Here is a 20,987-nt window from a genome sequence, read left to right as displayed (position 1 = left end):
CTACAACTTCCAAGTGGTGCTCCACAGGTGCATGGGAGGCGCCGCCGGCTTTGTACTTAGCCAAATACAATCCACAAGTCAAGTGGCGCCAGTTTACATTATATATATATATATATATATATATATATATATATATATATATATATATATATGTATGTATGTATGTATATATGTATGTATGTATTTATGTATGTATGTATGTATGTATGTATTTATGTATGTATGTATGTATGTATGTATGTATGTATGTATGTATGTATGTATGTATGTATGTATGGTTTGTTTAGTGTGTGCCCATATATTAAGCACTAAAATCTATAAATTTTGTGTATTTTGATTGGTGTGGTTGTTGTGAATGCAGGGGGTCCTCCATTATTAAAGAGTGTATTCCAAAACAAAACAATGTAAATTTATGAATCTTCTTTAAAAAAATTTTACCTTACATGTTATGTGCTATGTGCTAGTTGATTGATGTGTGATATGCTTATATGAACGTCGTATGATTGTTGTAATTGTAACTTTTGATTTGTAATTCGAATCTGGGTGAAACGAAGGGAAAATAGAAACTTGTTTTGTTTGTGTTACGATTAGAGTGATATGGAATTGAGTATTGATAGATAATTATTGTGATTCTTATTGAATAAGCGAGACGTGGAAAGGGAAAGATGGTGGCTATAGAGTAGTTCTGTCGAGCGAGACCAATTATGAATTGAGATCATATGTATAAGGCAAGTATTCTGACCAGACTTCGAGATAATTCTGATTATAGCATACGTTGATTACTCTATTTATCCTTGAACCCTAAACCAGTTCCTTTGATACTTGATTACAAACTAGATCCATTGAAAACCATCGATTCCTAAAACACCAAACACAATATCACCTAAAGACTATATCACTCCACCAATACATACATACCAAACACATACCACTCAAATAGAATCCTCTGACATATGATTACACACACATCCTACAATACATTATAACTTCCAAGAACCAAAATCTATATATCCAATAAACCATTCTCAATTTTAAATCTGATTCTTCTATAAACACGAAACCATACTTCGTACAGTTAACAACCTTTGATATACCTTTGAAATGCTTATGATATACATTCTGCTTTTAGATAAATGTTTTATAAATGATGATTATGATCAGGTTTAGTGAATCTCATTGTTTATCAAATTGAATTGTTAAAGAGTTGGATTGTTTACTAAATGTGGAACAGATTCTCGGTCGGACCAGATTCGAGGTCATGTTGGGCCAAAGTGTGCCTTGGATCCAGTATTAGAGCATGGTGTAGACCTTGCTTAGGGTTAGTGCGTGACTGATCAACAGGCTAACCTTGATTTTTGTAAAATAAAATCTGATTATCCAATTCTAATAATTGTTTAAAATAAACTTGATACCCTGATTAACTTCAATTGATAACTGTTTATCTTCGCATTATTGTTTATATTGCTCGCTGAGCTAGTTCGCTCACCCTTACGAATCTTTATGTCTTTTCAAGTTAAGAAAGAGATTGTTGGTAGTAGACGTGTCAATTTTTATCCGAATCCAATAATCCATACAAAACCACTCCATATTTATTGACTTGGACCTAGCTCATATCACATATTTTTATTTGGTTATGTGTTGCGTTTAGGGTATATATTTACTTAAATTATATGGGCTAAAAATATGTGATACCCATATTATCCATTTAAAAACAATAACCCAGTATACGAGAAGAGAAGATAATTACCTACATAAGAGATCCCATAACCCAGCGATACATATACACTACCTACGCGATATACACAGCCAAGAGAGGATATACACAACAAAGAGAGTTATGGGTATCGACAAATCATGAAAAATCGGAGATTAGAGGTATGTTACATACTAATATATCTATATATGAGCTGTGTATATACATATCTTTGTTTGATTTTTATTCTCAATTGCATTTAATTTGAGTACATATTTAAAATTTCTATGATTTTGATTAGTTGTTAGTATGTGGTTATACAAATCTGATATGTAAGTCTACATATATACTTGATAAAAGTGCAAGGCAAGTGTTTGATAAATTATCACATCCAGATTTTATAGTACATAACTATATCTTTGAGTGATGTAGGTATTCAAATCTGTTTACTCTTGTGTTTCTTCATCCTCGTGAACAACGAATCAGGTGTATTTGTTGATCTTTTATTTGTGTGCATCTAATGGAAGAAGAACATAGTTCTAATATGAGTAGGAGTGTGAAATGATATAAAAAACAACATCAAAAATCTTGTCTTTATTTGAAAAATTCAAAAGTCATGGAGTATCTAAAGGAAAGTGTCAGAAATGTGGTCAAATTTATACTTATGAGCATGGTACTAGTAATATGCGGAAACACATGTTAAGACATGGACAAAATGTAGCTGGCGATGAACTTGAAAATGCCCCATTTGATCAAAAATTTTATCATGATTCAATGGGCAAAGCAATCGTAAAACATAATTTGCCATTTAGTTATGATTGAGTATGATGGTGTATGGGATGTGCATAGTTACTTGAATTCTTATGTCCGACCCATTTCAAGAAATATTATCAAAAGAAATATCTTGGATACATATAGGATTGAGAAAAGGAAAATGAAAAATATATTACAATCTGTTACGTGCCAAAATTAATAATTTTAATATGTGGCAATAAGATTGTGGTGTGATAAATAAAAGATGGCGGGCCCACAAGGTGATAACGACACAAGCTGCTGGGGAAAGTGGATAAACATGGAAAAGCTTGTAACTGACCACGTTTACAGGAAAAAGTATTCAAATATTGTTTGGTTTGGTGGCTGCGAATGAGGAGGTCAAGTGGAGGAAAAATAGGGCTGATAGGGGAACATGCGTAGTGGACTAGAAGTGGGCTCTAGGAGTCGATACACTATATAAAGAATAGGAAAGAAAATTTAGAGGCATTCGACTTGGAGCTATTCACTAGACTTCAAGTTCTTGTAAGCATATCTACGCTCTTGTAACAGTTATTTTAGTGAACATTTCTTTCGGCTGGGTAACCAACCCCACCCATGGTTTTTACCCTACATCGGGGTTTTCCGCGTCACCAAATGTTTATCTCGTTTTATTCATTTTATCGCTCAAATTAATTCGCTTAGCATTCACCCGTACGAAATTTCGTTAAAACAATTTGGCGCCGTCTGTGGGAAGTGTGCTAAGATCGAATTGATTTGATAATGACCACCGACAGCCCACCACCGGAGTCGTCAAAACCACTAACCGACGCTGAAAAGAACAAACAGCTGGAAGAGGCAATGAAGAAAATACAGGCGACAATCGATTCCCTACAGAAAGAGGTCACGACACTACGTAAAGACAAGAGCACAGGACACACCAGGTCGACCAACACGACAAAGAAGACCTTGCAGAGCGTAGCACCCCGTATGGACATGAATGATGGTGAGGACAAGGCACCACCAGAAGAGGACGCTAAGAATGAAAGTCTCACGCTTCACAGTCGTCGACAACGTCCTGTTCAAGAAGTGGTGTCGGGAGTTTTGCAGAGGTGTTTGAACAAGACGGAAGCAAGTTCTTTATTACAAGATGTCCATGAAGGCGAATGTGGGAACCATACCGCAGCAAAAAACTTGTCCCTGAAAGTACTACGCACGGGTTAATATTGGCCGACACTGCGACAGGACGCCTTCGAGTTTGTCAGAAAATGTGACGCCTGTCAACGACATGCACCTGTCTTGCACCAGCCGTCGGAACCCTTACATGCGTCGATACCGTCCTGGCCGTTCCTGAAATGGGGAATGGATATCGTTGGGAAGATGCCGTCGACACCTGGACAGAAGGTCTTCATGTTGGCGATGACGGATTACTTCTCAAAGTGGATTGAAGCAGAGGCGTTTCGACAGGTGACATCGAAGGATGTGATCTCGTTCATCAAGAGAAACATATTGTGCAAATTTAGGGTTCTATCTGAAATCATATGTGACAACGGCTCTCAGTTTATAAGTGACAAAACGGAAGCTTTCTACAAGAAGTATAACATTGCTTTGATCAAGTTGACACCACGTTACCCGCAGGCGAACGGACAGGCTGAGTCGAGCAACAAGATCATCATGAATAACCTCAAGAGGAGGTTGACGGCATGTAAAGGACGATGGGCAGAGGAGTTGCCCTAGGTCCTCTGGTCCGACAAGACGACACCAAAGACCTCGACGGGACAGACCCTTTTCAGCCTCGTCTATGGGACAGAAGCTGTCTTGACGACTGAAGTCATGATGCCGACAGCAAGATATGGCCTACAGACGCCAGAAAACAATCAGGACGCACTTGTCCATGACGTCGACACTGTGGACGAGCTGAAAGAAATGGCGAAGGTTCGATTGGAATCATACTGACAAAGGGTTGCAAATAGTTACAACAAACACGTTGGAGACATGGTCCTTAGAAAGGTATTTCAAAACACAATGGACTCGATGGCAGGCAAATTTGCCGACACGTGGGAAGGACCCTATTTGATAGACGCTGTGGTCGGACGAAGAGCATATCAATTATCTACAATGGACGGGTCGCAAGTACCAAGGAGCTGGAATGCTTTTCATTTGAAGGCATATCATGTGTAATGTTCCTTGCTACCTTTTCCTTTTTATTCTAGATGTCGTGTTTCAATAAGTAAGTTAGGAGAATTGTTTTTGCTTGGCCTTCCGCCACTTAGGATTTGCTTGATGTTTGTTATAACTACCATGCTCCGGTTAGTTTTAATTAATAAGATATGCTCGTACCTTCGTCCATAAAAACTTATATGATTGCATGATGTTCATATGTCTATACTCTTCTTCCAACTACGTGCTATGTTTATATTTATGTGTTTACCTTCTTAGACAATTTAAACATTTGTTGAATTAAATAGCTTTTACATAAAAATCTAAAGGGCTGATCACCCTTCACAATCAATTGACATTGGAATAACTCGAAAAAAACGTGTCAATACACACGCCACAATAAGATTGTTCCCGACGAATAAAAAACTTAATTATTCCCGACTTATACAACTACGATTACGTGCTAAGAGCAAGTCCAACAATGTCCTAGGAAGTGCCCTATATATATAATAAATAATAATATCCTAGTGATTTAGGACATCATTTTAATATAACAACTCCAACAATATGCCTTATTATTGTGCCTTATTATTTATATAATAGTATATTTGAATTATTGTTGGAGGGAAGTGAAAAAGAAAGAGAAGAGAGGTGTGTTGGAATATGAGTAAGCTAATATATTATTGATAGAAATGGTTTAGGGCATGCATGATTGTGCCTCAAAAATAAGGCATTTGTTAGATGTCCTAGTGTTTTGAGGCACCACTAGGACATTGGTGGAGCACCATTTTACTTCAAATGCCTTAAATTTTGATTCAGGACATGATTTTAGGGCACTCTTGGACTTGCTCTAAGTTTCAAGAGGGTGAGTCCTCTTAACTAGCCTACGAGTGCATGCACCAACGTTTGAAAATATTCTATTTGTCGAGTTCATAAATTATACGCATCATCAATAGTGTACTATTTATATATACATTTTAAATGCGCTAATCGATAAACAGAATACATGACCACCTTGACGACAGTGAATTAATTAACACAAAAGCATACATATATATTCACTATCTCGGTTGATTGGAATATTCAGTTTACTAAATGGACACATCACATGAGCACTACGACGGGTAACTTGTCAATAATTGTAAAACAACTTTAATAAACTACATGAAATGTGGCAACCTCACATATCAATAACTGGCCGCATTCTTTAAGCATTACAAGCAATATTAAAATAGGTATAAACAATTAAGGCATGTTTGTACATGAGAATATCAAACATATTAGGGGTGTGCACGGGTCGGTTCGGCTCGGTTTCTACCTAAAACCGTTACCGAACCGTGTATTTCGGTTCGGTTCGGTTCGGTTTTTAGGTAGAAACCGTAACCGAACCGTTTCAAACGGTTTTTTTCGGTTCGGTTAACCGTGGGTCGGTTACGGTTTTTTCACGGTTTTTATATGATTAGAAACTACTCTACAAATTTAATACTTCTATTAATTTTAGAAAAATATTTATATACTTATTATATCTATTTCTCTTACTAAAATATATAATTAATATATTGTAGCACATATATATATATATATATAATATGTTACATATAATAATATATAATAAATGTTATATTTTTATTATATATTATATAAACGGTTCGGTTTTTCGGTTCGGTTTTAGGGGTAAAACCGAAACCGTTACCAAACCGTTATATCGGTTCGGTTCGGTTACGGTTTTTTTGGGTTTTTGTCGGTTACGGTTTTTTTCGGTTTGGTTTTTCGGTTTTTCGGCTCGGTTTCGGTTTTTCGGTTTTTTTTGCTCACCCCTAAAACATATCACGTGTTAATTGAGAAGTCAAACCTATTTGACTCACTCAACACATAGCACATTTTACTAAATTTCTAGTACATTTACAACGATAATATAAAACCCAAGACCCCGTTTAAATACTCAAGACGCGAATATCCTGAAACAATGGACTCGAACTACGAGTCACGTGATTCACGAGTTGGGAATGCAAAACAAAATGCGTGGTTAAGAGATTTATGGATGGGAAAAACGCCACTGAAGCACCGACCACCTACACGAACATATACACAAATAAACTACGTGCGAATGATTAGCATATCACGACCCGTGTCAAATAAAAATTACAGAGGACCCCGCCATATGACCAAGAAATTATAATATGTACGACTATCACGGGAGCGTAGCAGGTGATAAAAAATAATGGATACAACCAAAGCTATGGATACATATTGACTCGCCTATCATTTTCACAAAAAGAAGATAAGAGTCGAGAATTATCGACGAGCAAATACATTGATACAACGACTGGGTGAAAGGCATATGTTAAGCCTATTTGTATTTAAGAGTATCAACTCAACTCTGATAAGAAAGAAAGTAAATTAGCAAGCACTATTGAAGGAATCCGTACGAAGAACGTCAAGTGATTTGTTAAAATCATATGTCTGAAGAATTTCAGGATGCTGCTGCACACCACTGGAAGAAGTTCATTAATATGTTCAAGCCTCAGTGTACAAATAATATTTTGTAGCACGTCCAGAAGTCCAGAAGGTATAAAGTTTTAATACTTTATTTATTCAGAAGATTCCAAACTATTTCTACTTATGAAGAAGAACTACGAAGACAAAGACTCGACGAACAAGCCACTTCTCAAATGTTTAATTGATAAGGAGTATTTGATTCAGCTAGATACAGATGAACCAGACAGTACATTTGTGTGTCAGCTACTCAGATTAAATATTCAGCATCAACTATAGGTGGTCGTTCATTCAATACAAGAATCAGATCTTTTAAAGGATGTCAGAAGACCTGCTGCTGAAGGCTGTGCTCAATATAATTATTCTTTTAATTTATTCACATCTCAAATTAATTATATAAGTTATGTAATTTATTTATTAAATTGATTCACACTTGAATTAATTTAATTTATGAATTTATATGATTAATATAATTAAGTGAATAATTATTGAATTAATTATATTAAAGAAAATCTATTTAAAACTGATTTTGGGCACGGTATGACAATCATATAGATTGTCATACCGCACCTGGTTTGTCATACCGTGTCTGTGGCATGACATAAGTTCAATTGTCATACCGAATTGTGTAGCATGACAATGTTACACTTTGTCATACCGAATTTGAATTGGCATGACATTACCATGCATTGTCATACCGAATTCAATCAGTATGACATTGCTATGAATTGTCATACCGAATTCATGCTGTATGACATTACTAAACATTGTCATACCACTCCATGACTTAACCTCCAAGTCATATGTCATGCTATGGATTGTCATACCGAAAATTGCAGCATGACAATGTCCTGATATGTCATACCGATTTCTATTTCAGCATGACATGAGCTCACATTGTCATACTGATTTCATTTGTAGCATGACATTAGCTCACATTGTCATACTGATCTTTGTAGCATGGTCATACCAACTTTGTCATACAAGTTCAAGGTGTTGCCTATAAATATGGCTTCAACCTCTTCATTTGTTCTTGTTCATTGCCTTGTAAACTTTCAAGTTGTTTGTAACTTGCTATTCGTTAAATCCACAGTTTCCTGTGCTTTGATCATTCGGTTGTTTTAATCACTAAACTAGAATACATCCTGTCGAATTTATTCTAAGAACTTTAGTGGACATTAAAACGAACCTTATTAATTATATAACGACTTAAAACATTGTTATATTAATTAATTAAAATCTGATTAACAAGTTTATTTCAAATCAGATTATTCCGCCGCGATTTTTTAGTGACGATTGTATTCAACCCCCCCTTCTACAATCGTTTCAGGACCTAACAATTGGCATCAGAGCGGTTGATACCATTTTCCGTATCAGATCCTATACACACTCTGTAACGTCCAAATATTTTTTATTCGAATTAATTTTATTCCAAAAATTAATTCTGATTTAAAATATTTTTCTTTCAAAAATTCAAATCTCATCCAAACACTATTCACTTCAAATCCTTAAATATGAGTACACAAAAGATCAGTAGCATTAAAATCCCACCGTTCAGCAAGGAACACTTTGGCCTATGGAAGAGGCACATGTTCCTATTCCTCCGCACCGCGAACCGAAAATACATCGGGATTTTGGACAAAGGTGTTACTACTCCGATGAATGTCATATTAGCACACGAAGAGGATGGTGTGTTAATACCTCATCAGATCATTCCGAAAGAACTTTCTGAGTACACAGATGAAGAGAGTGAACAGATGAACTTAGATGACGCTCTTCAACTAATATTGGTGGAATCTCTAGATCCAGTAATGTACAATGCTGTTGTTAATTGTACGAACGCCAAGCAAATCTGGGATACGTTAGAGATTATCAATGAAGGCTCAGAGGAAGTTAGGGAAAACAAGAAAGAGATACTGATGGCTCAGTATGAACAGTTTGGTTCTCATCCCGGTGAAGGGATTTCAGAAGTATTTATCAGACTTAATAATTTGATAAATAATTTAAATCTGAATGGGAAATTCTACGACAAGAAAGAGGTCAACATGAAGTTTCTCTTAACCCTTCCTGAACATCTGGAACACAGAATCACTGCCATCAGGGAAAGCAGAGATCTGAATGAGATTTCTCTGGAAAGACTCTACGGAGTTTTAAAAACTTATGAACTGGAGCAAGTTCAGAGTAAACAGAGATATGGCTGGGGTAAAACACAGAACCATTCGAGAGCTCTAGTTGTTGAGTCACCTGTACCGGAAGAGAAGAAGGATGTTGTTGTTCCTTCTAAAACCACTCAGGAATTTGTTGTACCTGAGATGGGTCAGACTGCTTCTTCCAGTGGTGATGATGAGTTCTATACAATGGAAGAGCTGGAACTGTTAGAAGATCAATCTCTATCCCTGTTTGCCAAGAAGTTTGGAAACATGAGATTCCGGAAGAACCCTTCCTATAAATACAAACCTACTGTTAGTAAGTTTCAGAAGGGAGGTTATTCATCTTCTACAAGCAAAGGAGGATACAAGACTGGGATGGTGGACAGAAGCAAGTTCAAATGCTTCAATTGTGGTGAACCTGGACACTTTGCAACTGAATGCAAACAGCCCAAGGTTCAAGGAAAAAGAAAAGATTCGTATGATGAGCTGAAACAGAAGTATGATGCACTGGTTAGAAAGCATCATGGTACTTCTGGAAGTCAAGGCTTCAAGAGCAAATCATATCTAGCAGAAGGGAAAAGCTGGGATGATACAGATAGTGATGAAGAAGAGCAGATTGGGAATGTTGCTCTCATGGCTAATGCTGGATCATCTTCACCTCCTCCTGCTGGAAGCTTTCAGGTAGATCCTACATGCCCTAAACTTTTTATGCAATTAGGACTCGAAAGAGATGATGCTATTAAAAAGTTGAAAGCTGCCAATCTTAAAATTGATACTTTAGTCATAGATATTCATGCTTATAAAATGAATGAGATGAAAGTATTAAAACCTAAAATAGAACAATTGACTATGGATTTAGGATTTCAATGTGCTAAAGTCAAAGTTCTAGAGAAAGGTGAGATTGCTTTAAGACTTCAGCTAGACGAAGAGAAAGTGAAATGTAAAGCCTTTAAAGATGCCTCCATGATAGTCAAAGAACTTAATGATAAACAAGAGATCAAGAGAACTGTTGGAATAGGCTTTGACTATAACAAATCTGTAGGTAAGGCTAGTAACATTACTCCCTTTAAGAAGAGTGCAAAGGAGAGAGGAATTCCTTTTGTTTTGAAAGATTCCCCTCAACCTTTGTTTAAAGCCTCAGAAGCTGAACCTCTGTTAGAAACTCCTGTTGTCATTAAATATGAACTCAAACAGGAAGACCTTAAAATGAAAGAGAGTAATGAGAAGAAAGATGAGATCCCGACATCACTGAAACCAATCAAAGTGAAAGGCAATGTTAGGTTGCCTAAAGCTGGTTTAGGTGTCAATTCTGAGAGAACAAAATTCAACAAGCCTAATAGTTTCGTAAACAGTAAGAACAGAGATAACAGATGTCATTCTACTGAGAACTTTAAAACTGTTAACAAAGTTAGAGTAGAATCTGTTGACGTTCCTACTGTGATGACTGACATTCCTATTGCTCCTACATTTGATTCATGTCATAAATTCTGTGGTGTTAATAACTGTATGCTCTGTGCTTTCAATACTATGTCTGCTTATTTTAAAAATTTGCATGCTAAAAATGAAAACACGACGCCAAGACAACACACAAACCACAAGCATGCTAGATCAAAGACTGCTAGCCCTCCTCGAGTTAGGAAGGAAACTTATGTTCCAAAGCCTAAAACCAAGGTTTATAAGGCTTTTGTTAAGGAAGTAAGTTCAGTCAAGAGTGAGCCAAATATCAGCCCAAGAGGCTCTGTTGTATTACCTGATAGAAATCAGTTCTTTAAGACTGCCGGACCCAATCAAGTGTGGGTCCCAAAGACTGTCTAATCAAGTTGTCTTTTGCAGGGTGCCAGTGGAGTTGTTCGTGTTACCTGGGTGCTTGACAGTGGAGCGTCAATGCACATGACTGGCAATAAATCCCTGTTGGAGGACATAAGAGAAGGAGCTGGCCCTACAGTCAGTTTTGCTGATAATAGCAAAGGTCGTACTGTGGGATATGGCAAGTACAAAATTGGAAGGATCATCATAGAAGATATTGCTATAGTTGAAGGACTTCAACATAATCTCCTGAGTGTCAGTCAGTTTTGTGACAAAGGATATTATGTTCATTTTGAAAAGGAGATATGTATCATCAAACATATCAAGGATAAGCATCCTTCACTATGTGGCATAAGGAAGGGCAATATATTCGTAGCTGATTTATCTTCAGGACCAGGAAACGAAGTTCACTGTTTCTATGCTAAAGCATCTGCTGAAGATAGTTGGTTATGGCATAAGAAGCTCTCACATCTCAACTTCAAAACCATGAACTCTCTAGTCAAGAGAGATCTAGTGAGAGGTTTGCCTTCCCTGGAATTCTCAACTGATGATCTTTGTGAAGCTTGTCAGAAAGGAAAAGCGAAGAGAGCATCTCACAAAGGCAAAACCATCAATACCATTACAGATCCACTTCATTTGTTGCATATGGATCTGTTTGGCCCTGTGAATGTTGCATCCATTGATGGAGGAAGATATGCCTTGGTTATTGTGGATGACTTCTCAAAATTTACTTGGGTTTACTTCCTGGCTTCTAAGGATGAAACCCCGTTGACAGTGATTGATCATATAAAGTTAGTTGAATTGGATAAAGGTGTGCCAGTCAAAGCTGTAAGGTCAGACAATGGCACAGAGTTCAAGAATCAAACTCTAATTAACTTTTACTCTGAAAAGGGAATTAGAAGGCAGTATTCAGCACCAAGGACTCCTCAGCAGAATGGAGTCGTAGAAAGAAAGAATCGTACACTGATCGAAGCTGCAAGGACTATGATTGCTGAAGCAAAGCTTCCTCTGTACTTTTGGGCTGAAGCTGTGTCTACTGCCTGCTATACCCAGAATAGAACTTTGATCAACAAGGATCATATGAAAACTCCATTTCATCTGTATAACAACAAGAAGCCTTATGTCAAACATCTTCATGTCTTTGGTGCCAAGTGTTATGTTCTCAAGGATGGTGAAGAGAACTTGAACAAGTTTGAGCCAAAGGCATCTGAAGCAATTTTTGTTGGTTATACAAACAATGCTTATAGAGTTTTTGTAATTGATACTCTGTCAGTGAAAGTTAGTGTCAATGTAACATTTGATGACACTAAACTACCAAGTTTGCAATCTGCTGATCCATCTGAATCTCTGAGGTTTGACAACTATCCAGATTCTGATTCAGATGATGATGTGCCACCTGAGGTTGCAACAGGTGATGACAACAATGATAATGATCCAGGCAATGGTGGAGGAAATGGCAATAATGCTGGAGATTCCACTAATGCTAGTGGTGGATCATCAAGTCAACCTGGCAACAGCTCAGGGGGAGCTGGTGGATCAACTAGTCATACACATCAGCCTAATGATGATACTGCTGAATCATCAAGGACACAACTTCCAAGGGAAAGGATTTGGAGCAGAGATCATCCCTTTGATCTGATTATTGGTCATCCTGATGTTGGTGTAAGGACTAGAAGTGCTACGACAAATGAATGTTTATTTTCTGGATTTCTATCTCAACTAGAACCAAAGAAAATAGAAGAAGCACTTGCTGATCCTGATTGGGTTCTTGCCATGCAAGAAGAACTCAATCAATTTGAGAGACAAGAAGTCTGGGCCCTGGTTCCAAGACCAAAAGGAAAATCTACTATTGGAGCTAGATGGGTCTTCCGTAACAAGTTAGATGGTGATGGCATTGTTGTGAGAAACAAAGCCAGACTGGTTGCAAAAGGTTATTCTCAGGAAGAAGGAATTGATTATGATGAAACCTATGCTCCAGTTGCTCGTCTTGAAGCCATCAGAATATTTCTTGCATTTGCTGCACACTCCAACTTCCGAGTTTATCAGATGGATGTGAAAAGTGCATTTCTGAATGGAAAGCTGGAAGAAGAAGTATATCTGGAACAGCCCCCTGGCTTTGAAAATCCAGAATTTGCTGATTTTGTGTACTTCTTATTCAAAGCTGTCTATGGGCTTAAGCAATCACCAAGGACATGGTATGACACCCTCTCTGAATTTTTAATTGAAAATAAATTTACTAGAGGTGTCATAGACAAAACTCTCTTTTACAAATTGCATGATAATGATATGATATTTGTTCAAATATATGTTGATGATATTATATTTGGTTCTACTAACGATAACTTGTGCAAGAGATTTGCTAAGTTAATGCAGAGTAATTATGAGATGAGTATGATGGGTGAACTATCCTACTTCCTTGGTCTTCAAGTAAGCCAAAAGGAAGATGGTATATTCATTTGCCAGTCAAAGTATGTCAGAGATCTTCTAAGGAAGTACAATCTAGAAGACTCTTCTCCGGCAAAGACACCCATGGCCACTGCCACAAAGCTTGACCAGGATAAATCTGGTAAGAAAGTTGATATTACAAGCTATCGAGGTATGATTGGCTCATTACTTTATCTTACTGCAAGTAGACCAGATATCATGTTTGCAACATGTTTATGTGCTAGGTTTCAAGCTGATCCTAAGGAATCACATCTTATAGCCGTCAAAAGAATCTTTAGATATCTTAAGGGTACACCTGGTTTAGGTATTTGGTACCCTAAGAATACTGGTTTTGACTTAACCGGCTATACAGATTCTGATTATGCAGGTTGCAGGATTGATAGAAAGAGTACGTCTGGAAGCTGTCAATTTCTAGGACGTCGGTTGGTTTCCTGGTACAGCAAGAAGCAACACTCTGTGTCCACTTCTACTGCTGAAGCTGAGTACATTGCGGCTGGCAGTTGCTGTGCTCAGATTCTCTGGATCAGAAATCAATTAAATGATTATGGTATTTCTGTCGACAAAATTCCTATATTTTGTGACAACACCAGTGCCATAGCCATTTCAAACAATCCAGTGCAACACTCCAGGACCAAGCACATAGATATCAGGTATCATTTCATTCGAGAACATGTCATGAATGGTACTGTGGTGTTACATTTCGTACCCACAGCTGATCAGATTGCAGACATCTTCACTAAACCACTTGATGAATCCACTTTCTCTAAGTTGGTTTGTGAGCTAGGGATGTTAAATATGCCATGATTCTCTTTGTATATTTTATATATTTGTTTTATATATATTATTATATATTTTTGTGAATTTTCTGTGTAATTATATGTATTTTATTAGATTTTATATAATTGTTTGTACATTATCTGATACTTTTCTGAGTAATTATGCATGTTCATATATGTTATTGTTAATTTTCTAAGTGCTGCATACTCCCCTGTATTATTGTTCAAGCATTTAGATAATTATTTATGTCTATTTTGTATTTTTCAAAATTAATTAAACATGAATATTAGTTTTTAAGTTAATTCATTTTAATGAATTAAAGTTAAATTCATAAATATTTATATTTAATTAAAGTTGAATTTTACAAATTATATGTGTAATATATTATATATATTATTTGTATTAGATTTTTGATTTTATGTGTAAAAGGTTTTATTTCAAAAGAAAATCAAAAATCATAATATTTGTATATATATTTCTGTTTTTATTTTTAATTAACTCGGCATGACAATCTAAAAGATTGTCATACCGAGTCTGTTTAGTCGGTTTCAGGTATTTCGGTATGACATGTTGTGGTTTGTCATACAAGCTTCTGTGAAACTCGGCATGACAATTTCTATTATTGTCATACCGAGTTATACACCTACCTCGTTCAAAACCTCGGTATGACAATTCGTTAAATTGTCATACCGAAGTGTAACCCGTATGACATAACACTCCTTTGTCATACTGACGCTTTAACAAACCCGTATGACATATTTAAACATTGTCATACTGGTTACTTCATCTTCCCCATTCATCACGCACACATACACGCACCGTTTTCAACTCGGTTTTCAAGTTTCTTCCATAAAAACTTGCTGGTTACTCTTTTTCAAGCACGATTTTGCTTGCTGGTTACTATTTAATCACGATTTAAGCTGTTACTCTGCCCGATTTTGCTTTGTTTTCACCGAGTTTAACCGAGTCGACCGGGTCAGGACGAGTTTGACCGAGTTTAAGCGTTTTGTTGCCGGTTCTGTGATTATTTGGCTGTGGAGTACCAGTACAGATCGATTTGCACTTGTTTGAATTCAACTGCTTTTGAAACCCTAACCTTGAGTTCGAATTTTGGGGTTTTTAGTAAAGTTAAGGGCTCGTTTGGCTAATTGGAAGTTAGTAGGGACTTAGTTGGATTTAGTGGAACTTAATTGGACCATTTTCAATTTAATTAATTTTTAATTCGAGTTTAACCTTTTAATTCGAATTATTAATTAATTGATTAATTGTTAATTAATTATTAATTGAAATTTGCGAGATATTTGAGAATTAACTTTTTATTTGAAAAATTCTCGCTTAATTCAATTCTTAATTATAAAAATGGCTGGCCAATTTGTGATCGGGGAGACAAACTACAATGGGTACTTAGACCCTGATATCAGTTTAGTGAGATTCCGACCGTGGGTGAGATTCCTGAATAGTCAAAGTTTAGTCAGCACGGCGATCACCGCTCATGCTGATTTACAGATTCGACCACTCCAAGACTTTTACTCCTCTGCCATCAACACTACATTGCTGGAAAGCTTCAGAGTCTCGGGAAATATTGGTGGTGGACGAAGTATCACTATATCTGTGGATGATGTAAATAGGATTCTTGGATTTCCACGCGACAACTTTGCTGAGATTCCTACAGATGCTGAGATTGTCCAATTCTTTCAGACCATTCACTATCAAGGAGAGATTCATCTACCGAGAATGCTGAAAGGGAATCTTAAACCAGAGTGGGACTTGTTCTTCGACACGCTGGCAAAAGTCTTTTCACCTACCACTCGAAGCAACTACAACATCATATCTTCCCTTCTTCAGATCATTGGGTTCTGTATTGTTCACAATCGACGAATCAACTTTGGCAAGTTGCTTCTTCAGTCGATTTTAAAGAAGTTGGGACCACTCAGCAGCCGATCAGTTGCACAGAATGCCAAAGTGATATGCTTTTTCCCTCGGTTCTTGATGCTCTTTCTGAATGACAAGATGACAGACGCGGAGAAGAATTCATACTTCAATTCTCCAATTGCACCAACTCCGCGTGCCTGTACAAAACTGATGAAGTCTCTGACCAACAAGAGAAAACATGAAAATGTTCCCCTTGTCATAACTCCATACCTGTTGGAACAGTTCAATGCTCAACAACAACTGCATCAGTTTCAAGTGGCTCAGGAACATCAACAGCAACAACCTCAACCACAACCAGAACACCAACAACCTGAACCCCACCAATCACCTCATCAATCTCCACATCAGTCACCACACCAATCACCACATCATTCCCCTCTGCATCAAACTCACACAGTTGAAGACGAACGTCAGGAATACAACTTCTTCGAAACCCAACCGTCTTCATCTGAACCACTACCACAACAACAACACACCCACTTTTACCCTCAAACACAATCAACCTCACAACCACTACCTGCTGACTCTACCTCAAATCCAGAGTTGCAGTCCTTTCGTCAGGACCTACAGGTAGCTCAGGTACTTTCTAACTTATCATCTAATTTTAATGTTGATACGTCAGATTATGGTTGTGATTTTGTTTGTGACCTTGATTTTGTTTTCCAGCCTACCAGCAATGAACCTGACAACACACAGGTTCATAACCTAGCTGAAGATTCTCTTCAACAAATATTCGTTTCTCCAAACACATCAACCAACACTTCAATGCAACCTGTTCGTAAAGTTGCGAGGAAACGGAGTTCGAGTAGTTTATTGAATCAACCCGCAGCTCTGTCTTCCATAAAGAAGCCAAGGTTGGAAGCCCTGGAGACATCTGCAGCCTCATCCTTGCCTTCCCAAAAAGGCTTGGACTTGGAACAGGCAATGAAACAGTCTCTGGACTCATTCTCTCAACAGAATGATGCCATTGAAGTTGACCGTCCTGCCACGGTACCCTGTACAGAGTCAAGCACTGCGCTAGCACTCACGCTAGTGCAAGACCAAACAGATACACAGGTTACTATGTTTACTGATTGCACAGATTTTCAAAATCCAATAAATATGTATGAAAACTTTACTGATCGCACTTTCTTTGATGATCAGGAGGAACTTGGCAGCTTGCAAGTAAATCTGCCCTCGCAGGCATTCGGAGGACAATTTGTTCCTCCACTACCTTTGAACCCATCTCAGGGGACATTGGTAGTTTACACAGGTACAGCTGGAAGAGTAAATACTATGAGTGAAGAAAGGCAAACACCGAGCGATACACATGCACGTGAGGCTAGTGAAACAGCTTTGAGTGTACGTGAGGTGAGTGCACACACTAACCCGGCTCTGTTTGAGGAACAAATGTCTAAGCTTAGAGCTGAATTAGCCCGAATGATTGCTGAAAATGAGAGGCTAAAGGGTGCACAGTTGGTGACCCTAGAGAAGAAAGCTGATGAAAGGCCATCCAGTTCTTCCAGGGATGAGCTTAAAGGAGAAATTCATGAGTTGACTGTCGAGATGAGATCTAATCATGCACTATATATGTCAAAGTTTGATGATATCGACAGGAAACTGGATCAACTCCTCAGGAACTCAAAGTCAGATGCTGATACCTCCAGAGAGGATCCCTCAACTAAGGGGGAGAATAGAAGAGATAGAGGAGGATATGGAGACAAAGGTGACAGGGGCAATAGTTCGAATCAAAGTAACAAAGGGAATACTTCTGAATCTGCTCCTGACAATTCTGGAAAGTCTAAAGGCAAAGAGCCGGCACATCAATCTGAGAATGTCTTTAATTCTGATAACTATGATGATTTTCCACAAGACATGGATGATGATGACGTCTTCGATGCTACCTACCGTCAAGCAGAGGAAGAAGGCAAATTTGAGGAGAGCTATCTGTTTCAGGATGAAGAACCTGTTGACCCTGAACATGAAGAGAATGTCCGGAAGTTTAAAGCTGAGAATGAAGCTAGGAAGCGTAAGCTTCGTGATTACCAGAAACTTCTAGAGGACAAGTTGATAACTGAACAGCAAATCAAGATAGAGAAGCAGAAAATCTATGATGCTGCGTGCAAACAGAAAAATCTTGATATAAGGAGGAAAGAAGGAAAAAGCTGGGACATTGCAAGAAGAATCTTTAATGGACCTCAAAGGGAGCCTTTCGACGACAACAAGTTCTTATCTCTGATCTATGATCTTAGAGAGGTAAACCCTGACGAGGATGTCTTTATGCATGCCTTTGCTTTGGAATTGAATTATGTGACAGTGGGGGTCAACAACTTGCTAGAGCAATGGGAGCTAATTGTCTATACACAGAGGAATGGTTCTTACAGACTATCTGTCGAATCTCTGAAATCATTCTCTGTATCTGAGCTCTGGGTACTTCGAAACAAGGTTAGGCGAAGCTCCAACCTGAATGAACTTCTTCGTGACAAACTGCTGGAACAAGCTGTATTCAACAGTCCTCAGGTTGTCAGGAATCCTTACTGTGTTAAGTTCGTTCACAAGGAGATCTTCAGCACTGTCTATCTCAACGAAGATGCCTTGTCAAAGTATCCAGCTAAACAACTTGCTCTTGCCTCCACTCTTTTAAGAACCAAGGGCTTTGCTTCTAAAGCTAAGTCTGATGCTGATGATGTGATTCTTGCTTATTGCACTCGAAAGAATGTTGCTCAGTACTTTCGAAAGATGAAACATGTTACAAAATCTCAGCCATCAGACTTCCGCGAAGACCCTGTGGATTTGGAAGTGCTACATCAACTGGCTCTGGCAAAGGAACGAAAGAAGCGTGGTGAATCCACTACATCTGAAGTGCCAACCAGAGAAGAACCGTCAACTCCTATTCTTCATACTTCTGATATCGAAGAAGGAGAAGTTGATCTTTAGATTCATTAGGGATTTGTAATATATGTTCAATAAGAACATCCTTTTGTAATCTAATGTAATCTTTTGAATTCTGGTGAATGTTTAATGAAATACCAGAAACTTTTTGCTATTTACAATTCATGTTTAATCCTTTGTCTTATCAGTTAGTTGAGTTATCCTCTCGATAATTTGCATGTTATGTTAACAAACAAATAGGGGGAGATTGAAAGGCATATGTTAAGCCTATTTGTATTTAAGAGTATCAACTCAACTCTGATAAGAAAGAAAGTAAATTAGCAAGCACTATTGAAGGAATCCGTACGAAGAACGTCAAGTGATTTGTTAAAATCATATGTCTGAAGAATTTCAGGATGCTGCTGCACAACACTGGAAGAAGTTCATTAATATGTTCAAGCCTCAGTGTACAAATAATATTTTGTAGCACGTCCAGAAGTCCAGAAGGTATAAAGTTTTAATACTTTATTTATTCAGAAGATTCCAAACTATTTCTACTTATGAAGAAGAACTACGAAGACAAAGACTCGACGAACAAGCCACTTCTCAAATGTTTAATTGATAAGGAGTATTTGATTCAGCTAGATACAGATGAACCAGACAGTACATTTGTGTGTCAGCTACTCAGATTAAATATTCAGCATCAACTATAGGTGGTCGTTCATTCAAGACAAGAATCAGATCTTTTAAAGGATGTCAGAAGACCTGCTGCTGAAGGCTGTGCTCAATATAATTATTCTTTTAATTTATTCACATCTCAAATTAATTATATAAGTTATGTAATTTATTTATTAAATTGATTCACACTTGAATTAATTTAATTTATGAATTTATATGATTAATATAATTAAGTGAATAATTATTGAATTAATTATATTAAAGAAAATCTATTTAAAACTGATTTTGGGCACGGTATGACAATCATATAGATTGTCATACCGCACCTGGTTTGTCATACCGTGTCTGTGGCATGACATAAGTTCAATTGTCATACCGAATTGTGTAGCATGACAATGTTACACTTTGTCATACCGAATTTGAATTGGCATGACATTACCATGCATTGTCATACCGAATTCAATCAGTATGACATTGCTATGAATTGTCATACCGAATTCATGCTGTATGACATTACTAAACATTGTCATACCACTCCATGACTTAACCTCCAAGTCATATGTCATGCTATGGATTGTCATACCGAAAATTGCAGCATGACAATGTCCTGATATGTCATACCGATTTCTATTTCAGCATGACATGAGCTCACATTGTCATACTGATTTCATTTGTAGCATGACATTAGCTCACATTGTCATACTGATCTTTGTAGCATGGTCATACCAACTTTGTCATACAAGTTCAAGGTGTTGCCTATAAATATGGCTTCAACCTCTTCATTTGTTCTTGTTCATTGCCTTGTAAACTTTCAAGTTGTTTGTAACTTGCTATTCGTTAAATCCACAGTTTCCTGTGCTTTGATCATTCGGTTGTTTTAATCACTAAACTAGAATACATCCTGTCGAATTTATTCTAAGAACTTTAGTGGACATTAAAACGAACCTTATTAATTATATAACGACTTAAAACATTGTTATATTAATTAATTAAAATCTGATTAACAAGTTTATTTCAAATCAGATTATTCCGCCGCGATTTTTTAGTGACGATTGTATTCAACCCCCCCTTCTACAATCGTTTCAGGACCTAACACTGGGTCAATGTTAATACGCGGAATTACAAATCAAATACCTGAGCCATTAAAATAACAAAACAGTGGTTGAAAGTGCTGGGGCTCGAGAGCTAAACACGAGGCAAAAACTATCCGGCAGCTAATCATACATGATCTCATGGAGCTGGGTCACAGA

The sequence above is a fragment of the Daucus carota genome, chromosome 9 (genome assembly GCF_001625215.2).
Source record: "Daucus carota subsp. sativus chromosome 9, DH1 v3.0, whole genome shotgun sequence".
Lineage (NCBI taxonomy): Eukaryota > Viridiplantae > Streptophyta > Magnoliopsida > Apiales > Apiaceae > Daucus > Daucus carota.
Note: the sequence above shows the minus strand (reverse complement) of the source record.